The sequence below is a fragment of the Chlamydotis macqueenii genome, chromosome 13 (assembly GCF_036417535.1).
Source record: "Chlamydotis macqueenii isolate bChlMac1 chromosome 13, bChlMac1.mat, whole genome shotgun sequence".
Classification (NCBI taxonomy): Eukaryota; Metazoa; Chordata; class Aves; order Otidiformes; family Otididae; genus Chlamydotis; species Chlamydotis macqueenii.
The window spans coordinates 8,782,208-8,809,476 of record NC_141568.1 but is presented as its reverse complement, the minus strand read 5'-3'; positions in this window follow the sequence as shown (position 1 = coordinate 8,809,476).

Genomic DNA, 27,269 nt, shown 5'->3' with positions numbered 1-27,269 from the left:
AAAAAACTTGAAAAATAAAATATCTCTATCAAGTCATTTCTGGCTGTATCCATAAAAACATACTAAAACACACAGGTACATTCAAAATGTCAAATGATTTGATAAATTATTTAAATCTTAACCAGCTTTCTGAACAAAATAAGCATCAGTGTGCTTCCCAAACATTTTGTTGAGCAGTAGTAAAGTGAAAACTCTTAGCCCCAAAATACATCAGAATACAATACCTGACTTTAATGATATTATGGCATTCTTAGACATCTGCCTTTTCTCCAGAAGTTCCTTTTAAAACAGGATGCATCTGTACATGCTAAATGCCAATCATAGTTCATCATGTGTAGGCATCTCTGGTTTTATTTTTTCCTCAGTTGGTCTAGAGGTGACAAAATATTATGATCAACACTTCATAAATCCCAAAGAACTGGGAAGAGATGAGTTTGGAGCAAGTATAAATAGATAATTAATGCTCTCCAAATTCCCCAATTTATGCAGACCAGTGAACCCTACAGTGTTAAATATCTTAACTTACTATATTTAGTAACATAGTAAGTGTGGCAATCTTAGAATCATAGAATACCTAGGGTTGGAAGGGACCTTTAAAGGCCATCCAGTCCAACCCCCCTGCAAGGAGCAGGGACATCTCCAACCAGATCAGGTTGCTCAGAGCCCCGTCCAACCTGGCCTTGAACATTTCCAGGGTTGGAGCATCCACCACCTCTCTGGGCAACCTGTGCCAGTGTTCCACTACCGTCATTGTAAAAAACTTTTTCCTAATATCTAATCTGAATCTACCTTCCTCTATTTTAAAACCATTATCATCTTGAAGGAGTTTATTGCAAACAAGCGATGTGATTAACTAATGCTGCAAAGAACATTGAGATTATCAGCAACAGCAATTCTGAGGAGACCAGTTAAATCAGTATTTAGTTTACCACTTGATTTCCTAATCATTTATTCTAATAGCAAAGACTGGAAAATATTACAGCATATGCAACTAATTCTCAGTGGCATGCTTTTATTTTCACCATTGCCTGCTTATTTAGCCATTAGCAAGCAGCAGAGAAAAGAACAGTATGGAGAAAAAAAATCATATCCTCAACAAAACAGAGAATCCTAAGGTAGACTTTGCCTTGAACCAGAAGCTGAGACCCTTCCTCTGTTTAGAAACAAATTAATAGCGGGGGGGGAAAAAAAAAAGAGTCTTATATCCATGCAAGTACTTGATTAAAGTTCATATTCATTTCTGTATTGTTCACCTAATGAAATATCTTAACTCTAATTCTGAATACACTGGGTAGTAAGTAGGTCTTCTGACTACAAAATAATGTTAAAAGACAGCATGTTGGAAACCTGCACAGAAGAAAATTACAAAATATATTGATGTATTGCATGCTTATGCTATGACAACATATTCATCTATTAAGACAAGAGAGTTGACTTTCAGAAAATTGTAATGAACATCACTGCCAGCTAAGCATGACCTTTGAAAGAAGGTATTTGGCCTTTAATCTTCAAGCCTATATGTTGAAAGGTAATTAAAGGAAAAAATAAGGAAAGAGTGACGCTAACATGACAGCTATTGAGGAAGATGTAAATAAACATTTGCATCTGACAGTAGAAAAACAGAGTTTAACATTTGAAGACTTATTAATGATGAGAAGTAAAAGGTCTGTCTCTGTATTCTCTAGACTGCACCACTGTAATTTCAGAAAAAAGCTTTTAAAGTCAACTGAATAATTTGGAAAATAAGCATTTACCCATAGGAAGGCACAACAGCAGCATTCTTAATTCACTAGCCTTAGGATGTGAAATCACACAACTGTTTTCAAAAAGGCTATTAATTAATTTTGAAAAATATTAACGGAGAATGGACAGGTTGAAACTCAGGTAATGGAAATAATGGCTGTTGTAGAGAGTAAAGCCCTCTGGGGAAGAGCAATATCTGCTATTAAAGCAGTTCGGCAAGATCTTTCTTAGATTAACATTCCAGAAATTTCACTATCTCCTTAATGATGACACAACCACTTTAAGTGCAACTACTGACTGATTGTGCTAAAATTGGTAATTTTTTTTCAAGACAGTACTGGTAGTCTGCCTATTCGAAAAAAAACAATGGAATTAATGTGTTCACAAAAGTCTAGGGAAGTTTTCCAGGGACAAAATAAAAACCATCAAACCCTTTATCAAATCTGCCTTCATAAGAGATACAAGAGAATTTAATAAATCAATTTTATTTTCTTTCTTCTTCCCTACTGTAGAATAGACTTACTATCCTCTAATCACAGTGTAAAACCCAGCCTTTGGTATTAGTTTTCATGCTCAGCTACGGTTTTGACGTCAGTAATTTGCTTCAGGGTTTCGCATTAACGTAACCTTAGTATTTGTTTATCAATATTTGAACTTTATAGAGGTATTTTCCCATTCATGTTACCTATCTAAATAGTATTCCCAGATACCATGGCTCATCAGAAGCACTGATCAATAATTTCATATCCCTACAAGCAAATACCTAGAGTTGGCAGTAAAAGAGCTGAGTGTTCTAAACGCATGCGGACATTTATAAAGAAACATCAGTATTTAAAAAAAAAAAGTAAATGAAGAATTTAGTTACTGGGCCAGATCCTGATGTGTTACACCAAAGAAGAGACTGGAATCTGCCCACCTGCATTCACTGCCACTCTCAGCACGGACACGCAAATAAAATGTCACAGTGAAACACACAAAAGAAATACAGATCGAGATTTCAATAAATAAGGGCAAATATAACTTAGATATGAATGAAATTATTCTCTAATCGTTCATGAAGTGCTTATATCTATAATTCTGTTCTATTTATTTTCCAGAGCAGTTCATTTCAAAAACTTACACAAGGTTTTATTTATGTTCCAAAATATAATCATGTAATACCATATAGCCAATTACATTTCTCAAAGAAGAAAAGACTATGAGACAGATCAAGACATTCAGTCAACCCAGATATTCCTGAAAGCCTGGCAGTAAACCCACCAGCATAACAGAATAGCGCAACAAACACATTTCTGGCATTCCAAAGTGAAATGATTGGAAATTCAAAAAATACCAAGTGGCCACTTGGTTTTGTATCTAGCATTGCCTTACCAGCATTCAACACAGTATGTACACTGAAAACATGAAAACAAAGGAAAAGAAAATAGGAAGACCTACAGTTAGAGCAGTGAGAAGATGGGGGAGGGGGGAGAATAGTTCCTGTGCTGTGGTTCCCTCTTCTCTAAAATAGAGCAACTCCATGTGCCAAGCTCAAGTCAATCAACTGTCAAGTTCCATCTCCAGCAGCTGGGCATACAGCAGCACAATTTAACAACATCATCTAGGGGTGTTTCACTAGAAGAGATATTTATCCACGTCCATAAACCTCACCTTCTTGCTGGTTGTGTATTGATTTTCAATAACTATCTGCAAATTGTCCTTCTCTAGAGCTGACAGCTTACAGTTCTGAAAATCATTTGGCTACCAAACAAAAGTTGGCATCATTCACAGATGTTATTTAATTCTAAGCTCTGCACAGATGTTAAGCAAACTGTTCCTGTGGAAGTAAGTTTTTCGTTTTTGACGTTATTCAGTCAGCTTCACATAGCTTCTGCGAGAGATACTGAGCCTGAACTACTGTCATTATACCCTGTACTGCAGTTTTGCTGTTCTAATCAGTATTCAACAACAACAGGAGATTTCCTGCATTTTCTCACTGGATGGTCTGGTTGGGACTATAAAAAGTAAACAATTCTATATTGTTTTAAGCAACAAGAATACACATTTTTACACATGAAGAGTTTTGTTAACAAATCAAAGGAGCTTTAGAGAATGAATTCACCCATTTTCAGTAACGTATCTGAAATTGCATCAAGACAATCAATGAAATTTTGTCCCATGTTCCTGCCAAAAAACCTTTAAGGACACCAGCACAGCACATGTCTAAATCTTGTGACCCCTATTTGGCCAAAATACAAGAGTGAACAAGTGGCACTGGACAGAATGCAGCTTGCTTGGAGACTGACAGATGTTTCACCGTGTGAGAGAAGTAGTTTGGCAGAGGAGAAGAACTCACCCGACAGAGAAGTGCTCCATAGATGGCATTTTGAGTAGCGCTATCTATTTCCAGCAGCTCCAAGAAATGTCTTGGAAAATAACAAAGAGCTACATTTGCTTATTTTCTTACATGTCTTCCCACACACTGTACACGTAAGAGTACTAAGGCAGAAAGTGCTTTTATATTGATTGTTTTTTCCTCTTTATATTTGACAGCTGGAGTGTTAAAACAGAATTCTGAGTAAATTAAAGCAATAACAAAATTACACAGGGCAGCTGTTTCAGCTATTTCCACAGAGCAATGCTCTTTAGAAGAGCTAATGAATCTAATGGAATCTAACAGACACTGCCAAAGCAGCAATAAGTGATTTAAAATGTAGGGGAAAGTCTCATATAAACAGCCTCACCAAGCACTAAATGAAGTAACACAAAACTCTTGGGGCTTCTCACTTTTAACAAAAAATCAAATAGATCTCTGTTCATTTATTACAATGGTGCCCACAAGCTCTCTACAGTACAGGACCTGTCACAATTTCTATTATACTTCTCATTATTGAAGTGTTTGTAACTTACCTAATTACAAATTTGCTCGAGGCTGTAGCTTGCTTTCACTTACTACCTACTTAATCCTCATTTCCCATACCATTCAAATTTTGAAATGATTTTTTGTTTATTCTTTGTAAAGGAATAAAGATGAGAGACTTTTTCAGCTACTGGAGTTCTACTGGGCTCTTCTGTTTTGCTATAAATGCTGCTTATAAAAGCTGACACATGGGAAGTACTGCTCTGTAAGTCATTCAAATGTGACAAATTGGTTTTCTTTGCTGGGGAGGAAGTAATGATCCTCATCCAGCCAGCTCTGAGTTTGCGATTTGGGGAATAAGCCTGTGGTATGTTCTAGTTTCCTTAAGGGGGCTGAATGTTTGTTTTACAGCACACTGTTGGGTTATTTTCATTTCTTACAGGGTCCAAGGAGTGCAGTAAACCCATTGCCTGAGCGGGTTTGAGGGGAATTGTACTCAGCGTCTGAGAAAAGTCACTGGCAGTCCCAGTACAGATCATAACCTGAATAGTACTAATTTTACAATAAATTAAGCCCTGTTAGACTCCTGATGAGATTCTCAAGATCCTAAATGTACTTTGAAGCTCTTCCCAAGGACCGTTTACATACTGCCTTCAGTGGCTGTAGATTTCTGGCTCCTTAGTGTCGTCAAAGGGCTGCCAAAGCACCTTGAATCAGCCTCCTGAATGGAATTCTTGCAGAGAGATGAATTGTCCCCTTATCTTGCTCAACGGAGGCCAAAGCTTAGCCTTCTGGTGTGATGCCATTCATGCCAGCCAGGACTAGGAACAGAAAAACTAAAAAAATATAGAATAAAAAGTCAGATTTAAAGTGCTTATATGAGATCTTCCTTAGGAATAATTGGAAGTCCTACTATCCATTTTTGATGACTGCACACAGCAGGATGCTTACGCTTATGCTTCAATGGGAGCTAAGAGTTCTGTGCCCTTCACAAGTGATGCTTTGCTGTGGTAATGTACCCAGTTTACTCGACTTGATGTCTCAGAAACGCAAAGCTCTCCAACAAAAGAGATCTGATATTTTCACCCATCCTCACATCAGATAAATCACTCATTTTCCTTTAGATCCAGATTTTTCCTTCTGATTCATATCCAGTGTAAGAAATGGCACATTTTTGTAACAGTTTTTAGAGGTGTTTCATACCATATGTAGGGAAGACAATTTATTTAAAGTATAAAAGATGAAATTTTAAGTTCTCTTTTCCTTTTTAACTTGAATTTTTATGCAGCTAGATTTAAGTTATGGTATTTACATTTCTTGGACAGAATTTATAGTATTTAATTTAGACTGCTCAGGCACAAAATAACTGGATCTGAGTAGGAGATATGCTTGCATGCATTGCATTTTTATTACACTTTTCATCAGAAAGACTCATCACTGTATTTTTTACAAATTAGTTTAATTCATTTTTCCAAGTAAAGCTGCTAACAAATTAGATTTTTTTTTTTTTTTTTAAATAAAGCTACTATTGTACTCAGATTTAGACACAAAACAGTAGTTCTATGAGCTAACACACAAAGAGCTAAAAACCCCCCATTAACGGTTAGATTACACAATGTGTTTCAAAAAGGCAGATGTGTTGCCCCATAGACTTTGGAATCATATTGGCAATGTTGACTATAATTAATAAATAATAATCTCAGCATATGCTACAAGTTGTGGCCCTGAGCAAACACATGTGAAAGATAAGCTTAGTTGCCATGTAAATAAAGGAAAATTATGTACGTGTCTTTAAGTAATTTTGTAAGCAAGGTTTAGAACTTTGATTAATATCTAAACAGCTATACCCTGCAACATGCTAATCAGATGTCAATTACTTACTAAAATAGTAACATTTATAATGTTAATTGAAACTAAACTTGCTATAATGATTTATTAATTCTAGTTTTCAAATTCTTTAATTATCTTACCCATGGAAAGACCACACTTATTACTCAAGTGGTTCCATTAAATTAACATCTTGAAGAGGGATGCTGAGTAAATATATTCAAGAACTGTGCAGTTCATAAAAAACGTATACTTTTAGCATAAAGCCAGTCTGATATAGTGTCTCAATTTCATTTCACTTTAGAGGTAGCAAGTGAGTAAACACACTGCATATATCATACCAGTCTATAATGTATTAAAGTAGAATGCAGTTCAAATTTCAGTATTGCAGAAAGGCAATGTCGGACTGTTTCTGACATGATGAAGTAACCTCCTCTTTATTAATTAATGAATCTTTATCTGATCTTCATAAAATTACAAATTCTGACGTTTAAAAAAAAAACCAACAAAAAACAGTCATAGGAGGTCAGCTAAATAGAATTATTTTTAAAATGTGCCAACTAATCTGCAGAATTAATTATTAAAATAATCTTATTTTGACTTCCGTATTGTAACTTAAATTCTGATAACTTAGTATTAATATATAACTGCCCTGCACAACAGTTACTCATGATTTAGAAAAATCATAACACCAAAAAAAAAATCCACAAATTTTAATACACTGTTTTGAACAGACCACTTACCCTGAAATGAAAATGTAAAATCTGTTTTACTTAAATCCAGGTCAAAGAAAATTTAAGGAGAATTCCACATTTGAAATTACAGTCTTTGAGTCACTCCCTGTCTAGATTTTAGTTTATTTTATGGTCAACCTTTAATTTATTTTAACAGAATTTTTGCAGTCATAACACACTGAAGCTCACTCTCTCCCAGCACAAACTGTAGTGTGCTGATGGTACAAGTTTTTACTTGTGCTGAAAGCTGGGCCCAAATGGGACTGCATAGAAGCCAGAAATCAATGAATAGTTGAGTCAGTACAGTCTCCCTGAGTTTCTTTGCTCTACCCAGTCTTTAGTGCCAGCAGCAGATACATGAGACAATACATAACGAGGCCACCTCATTAATGATGCCACACATATTGGCCTCAGCAAAACCCAGGACAAACGTTCTAGATGAAGATGTTCTCTTTCATAGCAGAAAGCTCAAAATATCCCATTGCATCTCATTGCAATGTTCCAGCACTTAAAATTCAGAAATAAGTTCAGCATGCATGCAATACCAACCACCTAATTAGTACCAGAAGTTGCTTGGCTCATTGGTTCTAAGCATCCTCCTCCAATAAATTTGCCTCTTTATAGAAAGTCAAGTCTTTCTGCTTTAAGGTCTGATGAAAAACTACTGGACACCCTAGTAACCTTCAATGATCTTCAGATGTGGCTGTTAATGAGAAGGGCTCTGTAAAATGTGCACAACAGATACCTTCCTGCTTATCAAGTGTATTTTCTCAGTAACTAATCACTGAAGTATGAAATGTTAACAAATGGTTAACAATTATATAAGCCCTTGTCAGAAGCAACTCTTACAATGCAAGCTGATTAATAAAGTGGCAGTGCCTTTCCCCTGTGCAGTTAGCCACTGCCCTGGTCGTGACTAATTAGGGAATAGCCCACCAAGAGCTGAAACTGCCATCAGTAATGATATTACATTGTTCTGAAAATGGACATATAGTGACACTTCAACAATATCTTTGATCTAAAGATCTGGAAGAGTGTGCCAGATCTTAAAAATATTGCAAGAAGATGTCAGAAGCAGCCAGTCTTCACCTACACCCTTTGTTGTGCTTTAGCCCTAGTCACCACAGTTTCTCACTCTCCCTGCCCCTCCCCAGGGTACAGGGGAGAGAATTGGGAAGAAAGGAAAACTTGTAGGTTGAGATGAAGATAATTTACTAGAATAACAAAGGAAAACTACAATAAAACAAAATGAGTATACTAAAATATAAAAAATTATGTACAACTTCTCACCACTCAGCATCCCAATGACCAATGCATCCTGTCCCAAGCAGCGATCACAAAAATGAAACCAAGCAAGAAGCAAAGGAGCAAGAGAGAGCCATCCTTCACCCTGGGAAACCCTCACTTATATACAGAGCATGACGTTTATGGCATGGAATACTCTCTTTGGCCAGTTTGTGTCAATTATTCTGGTTATATCCCTCCCAACTTCCTGCACCTGCACATTAGCGAGTCCTGGAAAGCCAGACAGTGTCCTTGGTCTCTTTAGCAACAACTCATAACATCAGTGTGTTTATCAACATTCTTCACATAGCAAATCCAAGCCACATCAGCTACAGAGACGAAAATTAACTCCACCGCAGCTGAAACCAGGACACCCCTCTGGAAAAAAAAAAAAACCAAACACCTGTTTTGCCAGTAACTATGAATGTTAGTGGAAAAAACTGTGTGTTGAGGATATCTGAGAACCACTAAACTTCTGCTAGAATGGGCAAAATACAAGCCATTGACCACTGAGCTCATTTAAAAATCTAACCCTAACGCTGGACCTTCTACTGCATGTCAGCTACAGCAAAATCATATTCTCTAGTTTAGCAATGAAAAAAACGGCACAAAGGATCAGCAGCTTCGAGTTTACTGATTAATACTGGGATATTTAATGAATACGCTGGATACTCTCCTGTCCGGTAGAGCATACTTAATGATGACACAACTTTCTGAAAGAATGGCAAAACAGCAAGAAATAGCATACTGCTTTGTTTCCCTTGTTTTCTTTTTTTTTTCCCCTCACTAAGCTACCAGGAACATGCAAATCTCACAAGTCAGTTTCAGCCAGATCTCAGTGATCAGAAAGACAGAGAATTTAAATTAACTGTGATACCCTCCAGCCATTTAAAACAACAGCCATTAACCAGAGATAATGCTTTTGAAGGAGGTGCATTCATCTCTTAAGGAATGTGGGGGTTTGTTTTGTTTTGTTTTGGGTTTAAAAAAAACACAAAAACAACACACAATTGAAATAAATCATGGAACGGTTTGGGTTTGAAGAGACCTTTAATGATCACCCTCTGTTCAACCCTCCCTGCCATGTGGAGATACGTCTTCAATTAAATCAGGTTGCTCAAAGCTCCATCCAATCTCACTTTGAACACTTCCAGTGATGAGGCACCCACAACCTCTCTGGGAAACCTGTTCCACAATGTCTCACCACCCTTATTACAGAAAATTCCTTTCTCATATCCAATCTAAATATACCCTCTTTTGGTTTAGAAGTAATTATCCAGGAAGATTAGTGAAAAGAATTTTGGTTTGCCAGTGACCCACAGCAGAGAGCTTTTTATTCTGAAGAGCAGATTCAATTTTAAAAATTAAAACAACCTCAAATTAACAGTCATCTTATTCTATTTTATGACTTCAGTATTCCTTCATAGGTAAATCTGAATTTGTGTAAAAAATCATAGCTTACATCATCCTCCCTGTAAATGTTGGTAATTTCACCTGAAGTGGTGTAGTCACAAGGAAAAACCTAATTCAGTCAGAAACATTATGTATAAAAACACATAAATGGTGCAACGATGTACTGCATTAAATGTTCCAAGGAATCTCAGTGTAACTGTGGATACAAATAAGTTCAGAAGTACTAAAATTCCGAAACTTTGCTGAGAAAGCAGAAGGTTTACATTAATTTGCAATGTGCTGTCTCCTTAAGAATGTACTTTCCTCCACCCATTATTGAAGTTTACAGAAAAATTTTCTTGCTTTTAAAGTTGTCCGTTTCTTTTCTAAAGAATATGAAAAACTGCTAGTAAAACTCAGTCATGTTCAACTGAGAATGATGTTCAACACACTGTCTTAATTAAAAAAAAAAATTCTACTGAAACAGCCTAGCACAGGTGCACTGAAGTCAGCTGTAGATCTTCATTTTAAGTTTTATGTTCATGGAAAGACTAAAGGTTATCCAACTGCACGTCACTCTCATAAGGGAGATTTCTCATCCTGACTCTGTTACTGTGCATTTAACAATCTCCTAGGAGTAAGATCTATTCAACACATATGAGCAGAATCTACTCTGTCATGATGAAATGGAAGATGATGGATCGAGGGTTAGGGTTACTGAAGCGTAGGACAGATAGACCTCTGTCAGATTCACTGAAGCTCTTCAGTGAATAAGGTGCCTAAACAACACTATGAGAGAATGGAGGTCAGATATCTGATTCACACAAGGGCTTTAATGAATCCCCACAGGCATCCTTAACTGCCCAACGTTATTGCAAATCAAACTTTAAAACACATGTGTGTGGAGGAAACAAAAAACCAAGATGTGACTGTAAAATAGTCACTGTTTTAAGCCAAGATTACCAAAGGGAGAGATGGAAAAAGTGAAAAGTAGTATGCAGAGCTGAACACCAAGTCTGGAATGCAAAGAGGAAAAAAAGCCCAAGCTGAGGAACTATGGAGTTGACCAAACAAACAATGACTAAAGATAAAGAAGTTTAACTTTTGCAGGCTCCAAAACTTAAGTTGAAGGTGCATCTACCATGTCCTGTAAAAAGATGTTCAGACAAACTCCTATTATTGTTCTTAGTAACTATAAAGTTAAAAATATTATTTAGTTAAAAGTATTTAATTGGGAAGTATTTAATTGGGATGTCAGAAATCTAAGTGAGAACAGGAATTTGCAAATTTAGGACTGCAGGGTTCAAGACTAACTTGCCCCAAAGATTTGTAAAAAGAACAAAGCATAGCTGTACTTTATAAATATGAACATCTTCTATGGCGACTGCACTTTTATTTGTATACTAGATCCAGTATTCTCCAGTGTTTAGCTTATTTATTGCAATTCTTTCGCATTTGCCTTCATTTATTATACTAAGTATCAAATGTATGCAGTGGGATTTTTAAACTGCTTCTGCCCAAGAGCAATCATTATATGAAGATGTCCTTAGGGTACTGAAATATCTACAGCACCTCCTTACACCTACAGAAGATGCAAACAGATAGTCTCTTGTAAAACTGAATTTTGTTTCTGTCCAAGAAGGAAACAAATGTTGCCCCTCAGTATCAATATTAATCAAGGGCCACTGGCAGGCCATTATAATCGGACAGGGGAATGTGGAGAAGCACAGAGAAAAGAAAAAAAAAAAAACAACTAAAAAGTTACTATCTAACCTTCTCTAACAGAATATGAGTGACACCAAAATGGAAATGGGAACAACAAAAAGCATTTATCAGCCTCAATCAGACGGCCAAAAGTAAATTCAAAGATCAATTTTAATGGTGAATACAGTTTTGTGCAAGCAATGGCCTCCCCTTTCACTTCAGCTCCTCCAGGGTCTCCTCATGTTTATACCTGTCCCAGGGCACATTTCATCTGTTGGGATCCATGCAAGTCAGTGGGCTAGGACTGTCAGCCCGCGCGGTCACAACACAAGCAAACTGCATGTTCCTGGAAGCCACAATTTAGCAATATAACCTCAAGTTAGTCACCTGACGATACGGTGGATTTTTTTTCTAGTCCAACTACCATTTTTTCACAGAGGCATCCAGCCTTTGCTGTTCTTGTCTCTCCCAACAAATCTGGTGTAAATTCAGAAATATTTAACAGATACAAAAACCAGGAACATTACAGAGGAGTATTTCTTATAAAATGATTATATAATGAGGTAAAACATTTACAAAGACTTCCTTTTCTATTATTCTTTTCAACATTTTTTTTTTTAAATTTTACTTAAAAATTCACACATGTATTTATATTCATTCAAACTGACACATGTAACGTGCAGAGGCTCTGAACGCTCCCCAGCTAACTCTTTGGCCTTTGCAAGTTACAGTTCTCAGGAATGTGTAAATGAGATGCAAAGAATAAAAACTGTTTGTGAAACAGAGAAAAGAATGTGCACAGTAACTATGTAAGTGGCTAATATTTTTCTTTCTCAGCACTTCAAAAGATACCACTTAAAGAATCTGATTTAAAGACTTCTTAAGGTAGTTTTGAGGAGCTTTTTAAATCAATAACATGACTAACAATATATATATATGTAATTTTGTATTCATAACAGAATGAATATAGAGTAAAAGTGAAACACAAAGTAAGCAAAAATTTGGCAGGCTATTCTCTCCAGTGATATTAAAATTAAAAATTAAATGGGTTCTCAGTATCACAGTGCCCATATTATGTATAGAATCATAGAATAGTTAAGGTTGGAAGGGACCTTTAAAGGCCATCCAGTCCAACCCCCCTGCAAGGAGCAGGGACATCCCTGACTAGGTCAGGTTGCTCAGAGCCTGATCCAACCTGGCCTTGAACGTCTCCAGGGATGAGGCATCCACCACCTCTCTGGGCAACCTGTGCCAGTGTTCCACAACCCTCAGTGCAAAAATTTTTTTTCCTAGTATCTAATCTGAATCTGTCTCCCTCTATTTTAAAATCATTACCCCTCTTCCTATCACAACAGGCCCTGCTAAAGAGTTTCTCCCTGTCTTTCTTATAGGCTCCATTTAGGTACTGGAAAGCTGCTGTAAGGTCTTCCTGGAGCCTCCTCTTCTCCAGGCTGAACAGCCCCAACTCTCTCAGTCCTCATAGGAGAGGTGCTCCAGCCCTCTGTATCATAGTGCCCTAAATCAAAGCAAACCTCCATACACCCTGCACAGTACAGCTATGTGACTATAAAGGCAGGGAGAAACTGGTCTCTAAAGGAGAGGAGATTAAGAATGGGTCTCTGAGTCATAACAGAGACCAGTGAAAGAGGTACATACTGGATTGAGCTGTTCAAATTTAATTTAGAAAAGAAATCCCTTTATAAATACATATATTAGCAGGTACAGGAATATATTACTTCTGTTTTCAGAGTTGCTAAAATAAACTTTTATTTTTGGGAGGAATTCTCACAAAATCACTATTTTATAAACATTGGTTTATATTTGTTTTTATATAGGATAGTTAGGATTATGGATAGTGATAGGGAGAAACAATACAAATTACAATTGTTTTAATGGTGAAAATTATGCAATAAGTTTTCCAATGGCTTTTGTTGCCTATATTTCATGGATTACCCTTCAAATATTAATTCAAACAAAGATTCAAAGCCCAAAGCTCATCTATCATTAATAATTTTGTGGAACTGCCAATTACTAATATGTGCACAGTACTATTTTGCTTTATCAAAATGTCCTTTTAAAATTAGTCTGTCTGCAGTTCCTGATGTGCAAATTAAGCATCTAATTTATCTTGCCTGGTCGTCTCGGATGACTTGATCAGTCCTATATTGCTAAGCAGTCAGAAAATGAATGTTAAATGTAAAAAACAATCTCGCCTAAAATCTATGAAAGGAAGCAATAACAGCCAAGCAGAAGATCAGGGGTCACCAGCCTCAGCACACGGTGAGAAGAATGAAAATGAGATAGTTTCAGACTGGGAACAATCTATGCAATTTCCAGGAAGTCCTTGTATCTCCTGAATCAGGGATTTTCCTATAAGATATATTACACAATATCCTGTTCCACCACAAGTTTGCAGAAGACTACTGGAATGAGGTCTGTGTCCACATTTGGCTGCCATTATTTGCACTGGTGACGTGCTGAAGCAAGATAACCACCAGAACCTTCCAAATCCCCTTTGCGCTCAGATGGGGCTACCAGATCCTAAAAGGGAAATTAAAAGCAAGTTAAGTTTCCCTACCTGACAGCTTCATTTCCTAACTCAGCAGAAAGATCAGACTTAGGCACACAACAAGAGAGGGAGGAAACAGAAAGAACCATCATAGAGGACTGCCAAAATTATAATTTTCCTCCTTAATTCTGTGGCTAGCTTGTTTCTCTGGACTTCTTTAAGGAAGGCAAAAGAACACGTTTCTCTGAATGCAGATAAATTTTTCCTCTGTGGCAGTAGAATGGAATGTACATAAACGCCTTGCTAGAGGAACTGTTTTCACAGGAAAAAGTCTGTTTGGAATTAAACTAAACAAGTATTACTGCAAGTGAAAAAGACTTCACTGCCCTTGGAGGTTTAGTATCAAATCTAAAGTAAAAAACAGTATTGAATATTCCTTTCCACAACACCACATCACTTCTCACAAAACACTTACAAACACAATTTCACACATGCAATTACAGAAGATAACTTGCTTAGCTATTCAAAACCAATAAAATGACTATCTATAATAATTCCTCAAGAGCATTTAATACATTTGGCATTTTATTTCTGCGTTCAAAATTCTTGATATTTTATGGCCACATACAGATTGAAATGCTCTACATTCAGCTCCACACTCTGATGAACTAAAGGTAGATTAGAGATACAACTTTAACAAACAATTTCTGGGGAATATTTTTTATTAACATTCGTGCTGACCTGGCACTTGGATAGAATTAAGAGATAAAAACCTGCAAATTTACAATGCTTAAATACTGCATTATTTGTCAGATATTTCTTCTAGAATATTTTCTACTTCCTGTTTTCTTTTTATTTACGTCATAATCTCTGCTGTGGTTTTGTCTTTTTCTTAGAGTAAAATTTTACAACGTGTACATTGCAATTTATGTACCTATCCAAAATACATGAAAGCTATCTGGAACCAGTAGTTCTGTCTGAAAAGAACTAAGACAAATGGGCACTAAGGAAAGCTGGCACTGTGCCCTCTTCAAAATCTGGCTATTTATTCAGAAGTCTAAACAAAAATTTTTGAGTCTTCAGCTCTTCTGTGACATTTGGCTCTTTCCCAACGCTTGCCATGAAACCTTCACATAAATCATTTGGAGTTGTTCATTTAGCTACATTAGAAAGCATTTGGCAGTAATGACTCCTGTAAACAATAGATCGGACAGCAAAGAGAAAGATTCTGCAGAGTCTAAAGATGGAAGAATAACTGCCGCTGTCTTCCAAAACACTCACTGTCTCAGTACATCTGATTTTTAGACTTCCCACATCACAGGCTCTTTAAAAAGGACTATGTTTCCAGGGACTTGAAACCACAACCTTTCAGAATTCTCAAATTTACAGCAACTGTATCACAGTCTGAACAGAACAAATTCACTTATATCATTATCTCCCTTACCTTCATTCCAGATATGAATCTAATTGAGTAAGGTGCAAGCAGGGACTGCGAGAATGAAGAACTGCCCATTGTACTCGAAGAGCAGGTTCGGGATCATCTAAGGAACCTGAAGGTGCACAAGTCCATGGGTCCTGATGAGATCCATCCGCGGGTCCGGAGGGAACTGGCGGATGAAGTTGCCAAGCCACTGGCTATCGTATTTGAGAAGTCGTGGCGGTCTGGTGAGGTCCCCGATGACTGGAAGAGAGGGAACATAACCCCCATTTTTAAAAAGGGGAATAAGGAAGACCCAGGTAACTACAGGCCGGTCAGCCTCACCTCTGTGCCTGGCAAGGTCATGGAGCAGATTCTTCTGGAAACCATGCTAAGGCACATGGAGAGCAAGGAGATGGTTGGTGACAGCCAACATGGCTTCACCAAGGGCAGATCGTGCCTGACCAATGTGGTGGCCTTCTATGACGGGGTGACGGCATCGGTGGACAAGGGACGAGCAACTGACATCATCTACCTGGACTTGTGCAAAGCTTTTGACACTGTCCCACATGACATCACTCTCTCTAAGCTAGAGAGACATGGGTTTGATGGATGGACCACTCAGTGGATAAGGAGTTGGCTGGATGGCCGCACTCAGAGAGTGGTGGTCAACGGCTCAATGTCCATGTGGAGACCGGTCACGAGTGGCGTCCCTCAGGGGTCCGTGCTGGGCCCGGCCCTGTTCAACATCTTTGTCGGCGATATGGACAGTGGGATAGAGTGCACCCTCAGCAAGTTCGCTGACGACACCAAGTTGTGTGGTGCCGTCGACACGCTGGAAGGGAGGGATGCCATCCAGAGGGACCTTGACAGGCTGGAGAGGTGGGCCCGTGCCAACCTCATGAAGTTCAACCAGGCCAAGTGCAAGGTCCTGCACCTGGGTCACAGCAATCCCAGGCACAAATACAGGCTGGGCGGGGAATGGATTGAGAGCAGCCCTGAGGAGAAGGACTTGGAAGTGCTGGTGGATGAGAAGCTTAACATGAGCAGGCAATGCGCCCTTGCGGCCCAGAAGGCCAACCACATCCTGGGCTGCATCAAGAGAAGCGTGGCCAGCAGGTCGAGGGAGGTGATTCTCCCCCTCTACTCTGCCCTGCTGAGACCCCACCTGGAGTACTGTGTCCAGTTCTGGAGCCCCCAGCACAAGAAGGACATGGACCAGTTGGAGAAGGTCCAGAGGAGGGCCACAAAGATGATAAAAGGGCTGGAGCACCTCTCTTATGAGGACAGGCTGAGAGAGTTGGGGCTGTTCAGCCTGGAGAAGAGAAGGCTCCGGGGAGACCTGATAGCGGTCTTCCAGTACCTGAAGGGGGCCTACAAGAAAGATGGGGAAAGGCTGTTTAGTAGGGCCTGTTGCGATAGGACGAGAGGTGATGGTTTTAAAATAGAGGGGGGTAGATTTAGATTAGAAATTAGGAAAAAAAATTTTGCACTGAGGGTTGTGGAACACTGGCACAGGTTGCCCAGAAAGGTGGTGGAGGCCCCATCTCTGGAAACGTTCAAGGCCAGGCTGGATGAGGCTCTGAGCAACTGATCTAGTCAGGGATGTCCCTACTCCTTGCAGGGGGTTGGACTAGATGACCTTTGAAGGTCCCTTCCAACCCTAACCATTCTATGATTCTAATATTTAGCTTGGTCTAATGAGGCTGTATTACTGTCTGAGGGGGATTCCTAATTTATTCCTTGGTCTTCAGAACTGGCTCCTTTACCTAGCAAAATACTTTTGAAAGAAACAAATGTATAGATGAAAGCTGCAGCATTTTCTATGCATGAGGTACAAAAGCACACACACACACAAACTGTCCAAGTCAAAAAGCAACATGAAAGATTATGTCACCATCCTACTATAGAGCAGACAACATCACAATGCGTGGTGGGTACTAATCCAGCCATACATAATGCCAGCCACAGGGAAAAGCTGACACACTATACAGTAGGTCAAGAAGAGTTCACAAAGAATTCCGCCAGAACTCTCCTAGCTATTATTAACACGGACGTTTCTGGACGAATGATCACAACATAAAGGTAAATGAAGTATCTTAAAAATTTTGCACATTTTAAGGTCTAGATGAATGTGTAGGTGAGCCAAATATAAAGTTGCTTAAAAAGCAATGTATACAATAATGCACCTTAGAGCTAAAAAAGCTACAAACATACAACTATCCTATTTGAAATCACTATATATCACATACGTCATAGATGAGGGCAAAAGATCAAGACAATTGCCTAAGTTTTAAGCAATACGCTCAGAAGTTACTATAGCTAGACTTTAAACCCAGTATTTGTGTGCAGGAAAAAAAAAAATCAATTTCTTCTGTTTACTTGTTTTATGTTATTTTCTAAATGTTTTAGTGAAAGCTTTCAAGCTAAGAACTCCAAAGAACCACGGCCTCAATAACTTCTAAGACCATGGGCAACCTTACTTTTTAACTACACATTTTTAACTTAACAACATACCCAAGACTCGACCAATATGCAAGCTTCTTCCCAGCTTTATGTAGCAATAGGTTGACCTTACCTTGTGAAAGTGCAATGATTCTTAATTCCCATTCAGCTCTGTTTTCTGCAATGAAAATCTGGAACACAAAGAAAGGAAAACAGTAAGATTCTATTTGAAACTATTTTCATATTGGTTTCCTCACTTTCATGTCTGACTGTGCTCTCTGCGTTAAACAATGTGCCAAAACTGTTTATTCTCTCATTCTCTGATTATGAGGAGGACCTTATATAGTGCTATGCTTTCATTCCGTATGAAGGATCTTTGTTTTATACATTGTGTTAGACAAAGCAAAGACAAAAAAAAAGGAAAAAAAAAAAACAAGAATAGCAAAAGTCCATACAACCTGCTGTATTTCACTGTCTTGATCAAAATATGAAAAAGGTCTGGCTTTGAGGTAAATATGCCTTACGGTTGTTTTGAGTGCTCCAGTATGCCAAAAGAACACAAGGTGGATTACAAATTTGACAACAGTTAATCCCTAAAACTTCAGACAATCCTGAATAGCACATACCCATAGTATTAGTTAGAAGTCACAAAATTTTTTTTCAATTATCATTATTCCTTTAATTTTCTAAGTACTGACAGTTTCAGTATATCTAAACACATATCAGTTTTTGTACCTGAGAGGCAGAGATATCATAAGGCCTACAAGGACATAATGTATGTTAGAAAGCATTAAGCTACAGATCCTTCTGCATCCAATAATCAATGATGAACACAGAAACACTCCCGAGCTTTGGACTGAGTTAACCAAGGCTGGACAGATGCTTTCAACCAATGGAAATTTTGTGCTGGTTAGTTCTAGACTTTTTCATACTCTTTTCTGTCTGTCTTCGTTTTACAGATTAATTAATTTACATATTACTCAGATTGAACTTCAGCCAAACTCTTCTTTTCATACAAGTAGACATTGATCATACTAATGGCAGAGAAATGACCAAGTGCAAGCACAGCTATCTGCTGTACATTCATGACATGAGGTCATGTTATCTGACCTCTTTTCCTATCATATTTTGGAAAAAAAAAAAAAAACAAAACATAAAAACCATAAACAAGTGAGAAACCTGGCAGCAGTAAGTGCAGTTTCTCAGCACTCCTTTTTGGATTACTATGCTTGGTTTCTTTTTCCATTTTGGGTACTGGTCTTAAGGGGCTTGCCTAAGAGTTTTGAAATTGGACAGAAGGGTTCCTACCCCTTATTCTGACCTTACACTCCAGGTAGTTGGAGATGAAGGCAGGTGGAATCTGATCTCTGAGTTCCATCTCCTGTGTTTCTTATTTTCTGTGCTCTTTCGGAAATTAATCTCACAGAGGTTTTAAATGTCCTGCCTCATTATTAGTAAATCTCTTCCACACTGCAACTGTTCTCACTTTCTGAAAGTGCCTTAGGCCCTCTAGCCTCTGACAACACTCCACGTGGAACCATTTTATCTCTCTTGCCTAGTTAAGAAGTTATTGATTGTCACTTGCCCTTTGTAGTGGATAGCTTTCCATTGCCCACATTTGCATTCCTTTTGTATTTTAACCTCTACTACTTCTCTTCCCACTGATACTGTCATCTGCAATGTGTGCACGGGTGTGAAGGTCAACATACTTTGCTGGACACTGGCCAGCAGTGTTTTATTTTCACACCTCCTTAACTAAATCCTTGTAATCCAGAGGTTTTTTTCAACTGATTGCCAGAAAACCACTACAAACAATTCCTGGAAGCTTTTTGGTTTTGTTATTGCTATTTGGTCAGTACTTCACCCCAGAATTTACTCATTTGTTTCACTGCTGGTTTTCAGAATCAAATGCTTGTTAACAATCATTGCCTTTTGGGGATATTCTTCCAACTTTGGCATCAGCTTAAAGGTAAAGTAATTCAAAACTTCCTCTAGCCTTAGATTTTTACCAGAAGTCCACTGTTGGCATTTCCAGCCTGCACGATTAAGGCTTTTGAGTAAAACCACTCATATTTATCAGCTCATAAATAAATGAACTAACACCTCTTTAGGTCACCAAATTTGCTAATATGTGAGCTATACAATGCAACTAATAAACTCAAAGCAACAATAAAAAATAAAAGCCAATACGCAATAAGGAAGCAGTGCAGACTGTTGTGCAAGTTTTTCTACATCAGTGACCAGCTGAGACACTCCTCCAGGCTGCCTATGGCAAGGCTCAGGTTTTGCACAGGCAAACCTAAAAAGGCAGATTACATAGTCCAGAACTACTACAGAATACCTGTACAGACACATTGCTGCCCAAGAGATGAACAAGATGGTAGAACAGGAAACCGTAGGGATGGAGACCTTGGGCCATCCACGCATATAAGCTTTGAAATTTTCTTCTGTTCCAGTCTGAATTTTACCTTTAAGATTATCTTGACCCTTTGTTAAAAACTGTTCAAAATAGCCTTGCTTCATTTGACACAAGGTGATGAGATGGTTTCAAATTTAGAGGTCTATTAATCTATAAGCAATCAAGTGCAATCAAGGATATCAGTGCAATTTTTTTTAAAAGCTTAACAATACAGAGTCCATAGCTTACAGCTTAGCCATCTGCAGTTACACAGGAAGCAGTTAGTGCACTAATTTCCTTAAAACAGAATTTCAATTATGTTTTATTACTTTCAGCAAACATACTGAATTGATTAAATTCACAAGCTACAGAAATGCCTTCTGACAGCTAGTAGCTATGGACTGCAAGGACAAAAGCTTGTTAGCAATGAACTCTAAAGCAGTACAAACTGATAGGCAAAAAGCCTTTTGCTAATCTAGAGAAGACCAACTTGAGATTTTTCTCCTTTATAAAGCAAGAATAAGCTGCTTGAACTTTTCACATTAAAGGAGCTGCCTGCCTTTCAGGCTTTGGTAGTTTAACCAGCGTGTAACAGGTTTGAATGCATATGTTACTTAAAGATTCCACAAGAACATAAAATCATTTTGTTCATTAATAAGTTCCAGGAGAAATCAGAGCATGCTTCATTTTCATTTCCATGTGATTACTAAGACATTGTGGAAAGCTGACACTAAATTAAGTATAGGTTACACCTCATTACTAAAATACTGGCAACAGTTGACTATCAACTGAACAAAAGCCATTCCATAACACATAAACAAATCAAAATGCTCAGTATCACCATAATGCTTTGATTCCAGGAGAAAAGAGAAAGTTAATTGTATTTATAAAATTGGCATTATTGTATCAGTCCAAGAGGGCCTGAATGACTATCGTAATGATATGCCAAAGCTACATATGCATCATCAATCATGCTTCAGAATGCTCAAATGCAGCCTGATGTGCAAAGCAGCACATTTAAGTCCATTAGAATTTATGTCAAGTGAAAAAAGACTGCTTTAGACTGATTTTAAAATCTAAAGTTTCATGTTATTTTTTCTCCCATATGTGATCTCCTCCAACCAAACACCATATCTTGTCACTTTATTTAAATAGATAAGTGGCTTTGTATTTTTCGATATAATGGAAGTCAAGCAACTTTTTAAGTTCAGCGATTCTGATTTTTTTTTCAGTTCCGCATGGCTTTGTTTTCATGGAAAGAACTTTGATGACCAGAAGGTAAACAACATAAACCATGTGATTAACATTAAATATTTTATATACCATCTTTGCAGCAACTACTTAGAAATGCTCGGTTCAGCATTTACCATAACTACCATTACTACTTTCATGTAGCTTTTCTCCAAAACACTTACACAGAGAATGGTTTTAGAATCATAGAATGGTTAGGGTTGCAAGGAACCTTCAAAGGCCATCTAGTCCAACACCCCTGCGAGGAGCAGGGACATCTTCGACTAGATCAGGTTGCTCAGAGCCTCATCGAACCTGTCCTTGAACGTTTCCAGGGATGGGGCATCCACCACCTAGAGTTGGTTTTATCTTGCTTTAACCTAATAGAGTTGGTTTTAAACCTAATAGTTGATACCTAGAGTGGGTATTTAAACCTAATGGAGTTGGTTTTATCTTGTTTAAACCTAGTAAGAAAAAATTAGGTGGTGAAAGATTGCAATTCCATGAAAATTCACTAGGCAAGCAAATAGTACAGTGCAAATCAGAAGAAATATTTAAAGCAGTGAAAAATCCAATTAAAAACATAGGTAGTCAGCAAATATACTTTTCCTTCTTATTAGTAATTTCAAAAATAACGTAACATTCAGGTTTAGTGGCTTAGAAACATTCAAACTTTCATGATCACACTTAAGAAAAAAAAAACAACAAACTAAGCACATGCATTAGTAATTTTTTTCCCCTCTCCTCACATCATATAGTTTGGAAGAAAAATACTGCTATACTGTTCTAAACTAAAAAAAAAAAAAAAAAAAACAAAAAAAAACACCAAAAAAAACCACCACACACAAAAAAAACCACCACACACAAAAAAAAACCCCAAAAAACCTCCAAAACAAAACACCCACCAAAAAACCCACACCAACAAAACATGAAAAGTTATTCTTAACAGTTCTCTGATGCTCTGCCTGTATATTGAAGAGCAATCCACATAATCCTCAATTCCTAGGACTCCCACCTTTTGAAAACTGCAAATTCAGTATCAAATCCAGACTCAAAACTCTAACTCACGTCCAATCTAAAAATATTTATAAGGTACATTGTTCTCTATTTAAACAGTGATTGAAACTCATAACAAACCTCAAATCACTACATTTATGAAGGGAAAAAATGATTGTTTCTTTTTTAACAGGAAAAAATGTTCAGTATATGGCGTAACAGAATTAGAGATTTGGCTTCTGAAAGTTGAGGATGTAAGATTGCAATGGATAAGGACATTCTGTTTAGTATTTTCCTCAACCTGTATCTAGACACAATTTTCTACATATAGTCCTAAGAGAAAGCTGACCTCAGAATTCCCTGAGGCATGCCCACAGGATAGATCGTAGCTGGATCATGAAGTAGGATGTTTGTTCTCTTGGGATTTCTGTTGATGGCTGTAGAGTCGGTTTTAATCCCAAAGACTGTGTGCAGCAATGTTTATTTCAGTATTATTTCAATAGCATGACCCAGAAGATTAAAAAAAAAAAAAGCATATTAAGTAGGTGACATGTACTTGATTTACAGTGACTGGAAGAGAAACTCTGTATCATTTAAAATACAGTAAGCTTGACAAAATGCTCAGAATGCACATAAAATATTTTTAAAGGAATAAGAAGGTAAACAAAAAGGAGATTCTGATATTAGCAGTGGAATTTTTCTTTAGTTCATTTAGCATAACAGTGCAGATCTGAATACCCAGAACAAATGAAAACATCAAATGAACTTTAGCTATGATTCAGAAGAATTTCAGCCAAACAGCTTTACTTTGCATGTCAAAGCTATATGAATATGTTAAATGTAGCAACAAAACATTGTAAGGACATCATAACCAATTGTCAGATCAGACTCCATTTTCCTTTTTTTTTTTAATTTAACCATTACAGGCTTGTATGTGTACATTACCAAACTTTGCAACCTGTAAATGACTCAGAGTTTAAAAGAGCTAACTGCACTTTTTTCTGCAAATGCTGAAAAGAGAATCTGTAGAAAAAAAAAAACCCACAAAATTTATCTTCTTAAAAGCTAACTCTTGAAATAGTGGTGTTCAGATTAGCCATTACGAAGCTAAGACCCAAATAATTTAGTATGACCTTTAAACAAGTATGATTATTTTCATAGCAATATGGGGTATACTGAAGACTCAGTTAATTAGTAGCCGTATTACAAAACCCCAGTACTAAAGAATAGGGTAAAAAATTTGCAGCTCACAGGAATGGCCATGCATTTTTTTGCTTTATGTTTTGTCTGTGCAATATTCCTCATTCTCTCATCCAGCAGAAAACTATTATCAAACTCAACATACTTTTCCACCATTTCATCAGTTCAGCTCATGCTATTTTTAAGTGGAAGCATGAATGAAGCACCTAAACCAGGTGCACTTCATGCCTAACTACACCTGGAAAAACCTGCAGAAATACCACCACTATTCCTGAGCTAGACAAGTACTTTAACAAGTCCAAGCCCTTACTCTTACAGACATTCACATCAACAGATTGTCCCATAAGACCTGTTAAGACTTTCATTTTTGAGTCCAAGCCATAGGCACACGAAGAAAATACCAGTGTCATAGCCTGAGTATCACTGCTAGCTGCATAGCACCCAGTTAGAATATGCATTCTTCCAAAAAAAATTAATGGATATCAAAAGCGTAGTCTTTCAAAAAGGAACATGGTCCCTGAATGACTTTGATGAAATTGGTCTATGGAGAAAAAAAAAAAAAAAACAAAAACAAACAACTTTCAGGTCTAGTCATCACTTTTCATGACCTACTTTTCAAGCTCTATTTTGCAAAGAAACATCACAGTTTTGAACATTAAAATGGGGAATTTTTCTTACCAGACTAGTAAGACTTGCTAGATATATACAATTACAAAGGTTGGATATTTGTGTTTGGCTGAAATGAGACAAATTAAAAGGCAATAACAACAATGCCATTTTGCTCAGATCCTGCTATTCTGCTCAAATTGAAGTGAAAGGTGAGTGATAAAAGATGTCTGAAAAATTTATGAATTCACTGGAAAGCGTTCTTGAAGTGAAGCCCTTGAGAAGCTGAGAAACGGGGATCAAGAATCCTTTATTTGGGCTGGCTCTTACTTGATTTCTTGATGTTTCAAATTAGATCAAGGTCATATAGATCAAGACTTTCACTGCTGGTAGAAAAATGTACTCACAGTATGTAAAAATGTAAACTTTCCAATAAAACAAGATATATTGCCCAGAGAAATTTAAAACAAACAAAGAAAAAGGTGTCTTACTGGAATCTTACAGTATGAGAAGAATGCACCTCTACAGCAACTATCTAGGCCAGGATATCTTTCCCCATACTGTTTCATACCAAATAATAAGAATAGTTAAAAGATTACCTAAATTGGAAAATACTGGTGGCTTCCTGAATTCTGTCATCACATCCCAGCTGAAGTTAAAACACGAAGACATCCCAGGAAGTGGTTAATAATGAGATGTTAGGCATTCATGCTTGAAATTGTGGGTCGTTTTTGATTAAACCTCTTGCAGACAAAATAAGGCATGGCATTTTCATAGTGAGTTTGTAGTGTAATGTAAAAGCGTATAAAAACCAAACTTGTTAGAGTTGATACATATAACTAACAGGAAGCGACAGGGGAAAACCAGTTCAGCTAAACTGAGACTTAACTTAATGCTGTTCAAAAGTCATAAAGGATATCCAAAGAAGTAGGATAAGCCTCTTGTAGAATGCTAGTTTAGTTTAAGTTTCCATCTTCAGATTAGGTCTAGAAACAGACTTTTTAAGAATTTGTTTCTGGATCTACTAGAAGGCACACATTTGAAAATACAGGAATTTTAAAAGACATTATATGCACAGAAGTCTTGAGAATTTTTTTTTGTGTGTAGAGGTGGTTCTTCAGTCTTCTGACCTTTTTTTCTCAGAAATATTTTGAGAGGAGGAAAGGTTTTATGGTTAAGGCACCAAGTACCAGATGCTTTCCGGTCTCATTTCCTGACATTATTCATAATTCCTGAATGACCCAAAGAAATCAATACATTTATTGGGGTAAACTATTTTTGTTCTACCTTCTATCTGCCATGTTCAGCAAATATTTTTTTCTCTCTGGTCATCTCTTTTGCACACGAAGTGTTAGTCATAGTTAGAACCTGTAGGCACCATGATAGTACAGACCAATAGCAGACATATCCTCTAAGATAGTGCAATAATCATATAATGAAGAACAATTTTTGGTCTGAAAACACACACAGCAACTTCAGCATTTAAGATCAGTAAAGAGTGACCAAAAGATTAGCACAATTTTCTGCAGTAATACGGTTCACAGAACATGGAAGATCAACAAATTATATTAAAGAAAATTACTTGCTTCCAATTTTTGACTAAGAACATTATTCCTTGCACCTCCAGTTGAATGCAGATAGACGAAGTAATGAAAGATATCTTTCATTTACAATTTGAGCAACAAAAAATAATCTGTTTTAAAATAATAAATTGTGCTCTGTTTTTAGTCTTGAGGTGTCAAATACCTTTTTTTTTTTTTTCAGTCATAAGAATGGGAGTATACTCTCTGTTAAAAAGTTAAAAAAGCGGGGCAGGGAGACAAAAAAAACACTTCAAGCCAAAATTCTTACTTTTCACAACACTACAAGGTGAAAGCCTACAAAGGAAAAAGAGCAAAATACCAATACTATCAACATCAGCAATGCCATTCATTCTAATAGGGCAGAGTGAAAGGCACCTTTACTGCAGTAGGGCACGAGTGTACATAAAGAGAAGGAACATCTTACAAACGCAAACACAGCTGACACATTTAATAGAAATTATCTGAAATACACCCTGAGGCTGTATTTCTTTGAAAGACTGGAAAGTTTTTAAATTATTATGTTAACTTCCTGTTCCGAGAGATCCAAACACCTGAATGCATGGGGTGTTTCCACATCGCCTGCGGGTGCACTATAGGGAAAACACACTTGTCAGCATCCACCCTTGCCTCTGCCACATGTCGGCCATACCCAATCTCAGATGAAAGCCATGTATGCACCATGCCCTTCAAGGGAGGGAAACTGCAATGCATTCCTACACAGCCCTTTGGGGCTAACGTAGATGATCAGGACCATTGGACATGCTACAAATCATGCTCACAAAGCAGGACTGAAACCTAAAGCAGAAATGGATAATCAGGTATTTGGAGTGGAATACTACGTACCAAGTCAAAAAGATCTCAAATGTTTGCTTTAAGAACCCTTGGCAAGACACATCCCATGTGCTATTGACTCAGAATTAGTCCTTTTAAACCTCCATATCTTTAACTGTGGCTAAGAAACAAACTGCCAAGACCAAGATTTATATAAATCTGCAAGTACAAGCTGTGACAGACCATAAAAGATAATTACTTGTATTCAGTAGATTAATTTTAGCTTCAGTCTGTGCCTATGACATATTTTATAGAATTAATCTTTCATACAATTTCACGTCTGTACAGTATTAGTACCATGTGTCATTGCAGTTTAACTTTATCAATAAACAGCACAAGTTCTGCTAGAGTAGGGAGGTAATACAATCAAGTCATAGAATCATAGAATCATAGAATGGTTAGGGCTGGAAGGGAAAGTCCATCACATCTTTTCCAGAGGCCAAATAGAGACAACAAAATGACTTTTCATAGATAACATTACATATGTTTCTTGGATTCTATTCTTCACTTTATATCTTATTTCTTGTATTA